Here is a 5,485-nt window from a genome sequence, read left to right on the forward strand (position 1 = left end):
GCTAACCAGAACTCCTAAATCTTTTTCGCAATCCGTAATATTAAGATCTACATTATTTAGTTTATATGTGGCATGGTTATTTTCCTGTCCAACATTTAAAACTTTGCATTTGTCTATATTAAACTGCATCTGCCACTTCTCCGACCACTGCATCAGTCTATTCAAATCTTCCTGGAGTGCTCTAATGTTCTCGTCAGAATGAATTCGACGGCCTATTTTGGTGTCATCGGCAAACTTGCTTATGTCTCACTTTATGCTCTCATCTATGTCATTTATGTAGATTGTGAACAACAACGGGCCCAACACTGACCCCTGTGGAACACCGCTCGTGACGCTTCCTCACACTGATTTCTCCCCATCTATGCAAACCCTCTGCTGCGTATTTGTCAACCATGCCTCTATCCAGGAAAAAATAGTCCTCCTATTCCATGTGCCTTAATTTTCCTAAATAGTCTCTGATGTGGGACCCTGTCAAAAGCCTTACTGAAGTCCATATACACAATATCATATTCATTACCATGATCTACCTCTTCAAATACCTTAGTGAAAAAAAGTTAATAAATTCGTAAGGCAGGAACGCCCCTTTGTAAAACCATGCTGAGATTCGTTGATTAATTTGTGCTTTCCAAGGTGGCTACGAACTGCCTCGGCAATTATTGACTCCATAAATTTTCCCACTATGGAGGTTAGGCTTATTGGTCTATAGTTCGAAACTAAAGACCTGTCACCTGCTTTGAAAATAGGCATCACATTTGCCATTTTCCACTTATCTGGCACCATGCAAGCTTGTAGTGATATGTTAAAAAGATTAGCCAGAGGTTTACTAAGCTCCTCTTTACATTCCTTTAGAACCCTTGCATACAGTTCATCAGGGCCTGGGGATTTGTTAGGTTTTAATTTATCTATTTGCCTAAGGATCATGTCTCTTGTGACCCTAATCGTGCATAGTTTATTATCGTCCTGTTCTACATAATTTATTATTTCTGAAATATCGCTAGTATCTTCTTGTGTAAAAACTGAGAGGAAGTATGTGTTAAAAATTCTACACATTTCCTTATCACTGTCCGCGAGCTGACCCGAGGAACTTTTGAGTGGGCCTATCCTGTCCCTGGTCTTACTTCTGTATACCTGAAAGAATCCCTTTGGGTTAATCTTCGATTCTCATGCAACTTTAACCTCGTAATCTCTTTTTGCTTTTCTTATTCCCTTTTTAATTTCTCTCTTTAAATGAATATATTGATTTCTTAATTCACCTCTCCTCTTTTGATTTGCCTATATATGCCTCTCTTTTGACAAATGAGATGTTTTAATCTATTGTTCATCCATTTAGGATCATTTTTGCTGGATCTGATTTCCCTATTTGGAACATAAGTTCTCTGAGCAGCTAGAACTATGCCCTGGAAAACGTCATATCGGCAGTCATCACCACCTACCTGACCCATAGTCAGGTCATTCCAGTTCAGCCCACCCAAGTAATTTTTCAGCCCTATGAAATCAGCCAAGTGGAAGTCAGGGACAGAAACTTGATTTCCACTATTAGGGGAATTCCATGATATATTAAATCTAAGTGATTTGTGATCACTTTCCCCAAGCTCATCATTAACCTCAAGGTTATTAATTAGCGTTTCCCTGCTGGCAAGAACCAAGACGAGCAAATTATTTCCTCTAGTTGGCTCTGTCACAAACTGTTTTAAAAAACAATCCTGAATCGTATCAAGAAAGTCACTTGACTTTAAATTTCCTGTCAAACTGCTCTAATCAATCTGTCTGTAGTTGAAATCTCCCATTATCACAACATTTTCGTATGTAGAGGCCTTACGAATTTCATCCCATAGAAGTTTACCGCACTCCCTATCAAGATTTGGGGCCCTGTAAATCACACCCAAAATTAGTTTTTCACGGCCCTCGAGAAACTGTAACCAAACAGATTCAGTGGTTGACGCTTCTAATTTTATATCTTGTCTAACACAACAATTAAAGCTACCTTGGGTAGCTTTATAAAGCCATTGGACAAATATATGAGTGGGAGGGGCTGGGTTTGATTGGTGTCGTGGGTAAGAGAGTAAATTTTTGGGTAGCTTTGGGTATTGGTGGTTTTGATAAAGCCATGCCTTTCTATGGGACAGTAGGCCTTCTGCAGTGTTCCTCCATTCTTACGTTCTTATGTTCTGTGCCCTGATGTTGCAAAATGCGACATCTATTAAGTAAAGATAACTCCAGCTAATACTAGAAGGTCAACTTATTGATCATCCTCCAGCCTCTGAACTGTTTCTGGCTTTGTAACAGTTTGTCAGTGCGAATTCTAACCCAGTTATCCTGTAAAATTAGGTGGCTTCTCAATAGCTCTTTTGGGTTACAACTTAATGACTACATATCAGCCAAATAAAGTTGAGATCTTTAATAACAAACGTCTCTAGGTGGTAATTATATTATAAACATAACTAAGCTTTAAACCGGTAAGAGTCATACAGCGATAGGTGGTAATATTTACAGTTAATGTAACTTGAATAATTAAGGCGATAATGTCCTACACAAATCTTGGAGTATAACTTATACTTCTAAATCATACTTATTCTGTACTTAACAGTGCTATGGGCACTTGAGATAAGATACAGTACACAATAATACTCTTATGAATATGTACCATTTGTAACAAAAAAAAAAAAGCACACTACCGTAACTGGAACGATACACAAATCACCCGCACATAGAAGAGAGGACCTAACGACTACGTTTAGGTCCGACTGTGGCTTCATGACTCTAGTCTCTTCCAACCATTTCTTGATGCTCTTAATAATCTTGCCCTTTCTATCAAGTTTAAAGCTGAATGGGAATCTAATTCCTTACTTCCTTTCTTTGATGCTCATGTCCACCGATCAGATACAGGTTTTGCCTTTTCCGTTTACCACAAACCTATGCACAGTGGCATGTACATTCACTGCTTTTCTTATCATGCTTCCTCTATCAAGAAAAGTGTTCTTATCTCCCTCTTTCTCCGTGCTCCCCGCATCTGTGATCCTCAGTTCCTTCAAGCAGAAATTTCCACTCTTCATAATTCATTTTCTCGTCTTGGCTACCCTTCCCATTTCATAGACTCTGCCTTCTCATGCGCTAAACGTAATTTCTTCTCTCCCAAACTCTCTACTCCTGGGAACTCTTCTGTCTTCTGCCTTCCCTACATTTCCGGTCTTTCTAATCTCAACAACTCTCTCCGTTCCTTAGACATCAAACTTACTTTCCGCCAGACTAACACTCTTCGCACCAATCTCGTTCATACCTCCCCTCCCTCTTTTCTGTCATGTCAGAGATCACAGCCATCCTATTGACTGGGCTTCTGCTAAAACTGTCTACCCTACTTCCAACTTTAACAGTCGCTGTCTAGTTGAATCCTCCCTAATACACAACTTTCCTTGTATGAATCTCAGTCCTGGCTTCGTCTCTGTAGACGCCTTCCTCTCCCACTACATTGTAAAATGCTCCAAACTTCAGAACGCCCGTGACTTAACCTGATTCCTCCTTTTTCTTCTTCTCCCTCTTCCTCTATCCTCTTTCCTTTTCCCTTTCATTTTCTGCCTTGCGTATTTGTTCCTTCATTATTTATTTATTTATCTATTTTTCCCCCTCTGTGCTCTTACCCTCTGTGGGCACCAGCTGTCTTGCAGTGCTCCTATTTCTTAGTATTTGACTGACTCCTCCTCCTTACTCCTTACTACCTCCCCACTACTACCTTCTACTCCGCTACTACTACTACTACCACCTCATGCCTATATATACTCCCTCCCACTCTCCTTTCGGTACTGTGACTTTGTAAATGGTCCAAGTCGGACCGAAACGTCGTCGTAAGCTCCTCTCTTCTATGTGCGGGTTGTATATGTACCATTTGGTACGTTGTTATGATGAGATGTACTCGTAAGCACAAGAGTAATATAAGTGTGTGCGTTTGTGAGTGCTCGGTGTGTGCTCGGATTGACTCGACTTAAAATGTGACTGACAACAATAAGCTCCTAGATAAGATAACTTCTTGACCATCAAGGTAATCAAACAGCTTTCCTGTACAGTATAACGACCCATTCACCAAGCATTAGTAATGCTCGAAGCAGCAGTGAATAGCACAGCATCAAGGAAGGAATCAAGGAGACCAAAGCGGCCCTAACCGGAGACCAACAGATCCTCCACAAAAGGCATAAAACTCCCATATTACTGAAAATAAGTTCGTCAGTTCCAGTTTCCGACTATGATAATGCGTAGATGACAAAACAATGTAGTCGAGAGCTAAACTCGAGGCCAGAGATGTGGTGCCTCACGACATACACTCTGAAAATGTCAAATATCACTAAATCTAAATAATGATCTGAGAACTGAGATGCACAGAGTTATGAGATGTATATTGTGGCTCACCAGCAGAGACACTACCAAAAGCAGTCTACATAACGCGATCTGAGGAGAACAGCTTTCTCCCAGACAGATCAGAGATGGAGGTGTTTCCTCCATGAGAAACAGCGAGAGAGAGAGAGAGAGAGAGAGAGAGAGAGAGAGAGAGAGAGAGAGAGAGAGAGAGAGAGAGAGAGAGAGAGAGAGAGAGAGAGAAAGAGAGAGAGAGAGAGAGAGAGAGAGAGAGAGGGAGGGAGGGAGAGCAGCAGGCACAGCAGATCAAATGTCTGGTGACTTGTACCAGCTTACCCCTGGCCCCAACTGCGAAATATGAAAGTGGGTAGTTTGCAGCATTGGCAGTATACCTGGAGTCTACCTGTAGAGGGTTTCATTGGTCAAGACCCTCGCGGCCCGGTCTGAGACCAGGCCTCATGGTGGATCAGGGTCTGACCAATCAGGCTCTTAGTGCTGGCCGCACGCAAACTGACGTACAAACCACAGCCCGGTTGGTCAGGTACTGACTTTAGGTGCCCGTCCAGTGCTTTCTTGAAGACAGCCAGAAGTTTATTGGTAATCCTCCCTTAGACTCAGACTTTACTCTATTTACTTTTATTCTTTGTGTTCTATTTGTTAGGAAGCTATAGAGCCATCTACCAACGTTCCCTTTTATTTATTTATCACACATTTTGTGTGCTATTACACCATGGTCACACTTGTCGAAGGTTTTCGCAAAGTCTGTGTATACTACAGCTGCATTTTGCTTATCCTCTATAGCATCCAAGACCTTGCCATAGTGTTCCAGTAGCTGGGACAGGCAGGAGCGACCTGCTCTAAATCCATGTTGCCCTGGTTTGTGTAACTGATGGGTATCTAGGTGGTTGGCGATCTTACTTCTTAGAACCCTCTTAAAGATCTTTATAATGTGAGATGTTTGTGCTATCGGTCTGTAGTTCTTAGCAATTGCTTTATTGCCACCTTTGTGGAGTGGGGGTATGTCTGTTGTTTTAGTGAGTGTGGGATGACCCCTGTGTCCATGCTCCCTCTCCATAGAATGCTGAAGGCACGTGACAAGGGCTTCTTGCAGTTCTTGATGAACACGAAGTTCCATGAGTCT

Source organism: Cherax quadricarinatus, chromosome 1 (genome assembly GCF_038502225.1).
Source record: "Cherax quadricarinatus isolate ZL_2023a chromosome 1, ASM3850222v1, whole genome shotgun sequence".
NCBI classification, from domain to species: domain Eukaryota; kingdom Metazoa; phylum Arthropoda; class Malacostraca; order Decapoda; family Parastacidae; genus Cherax; species Cherax quadricarinatus.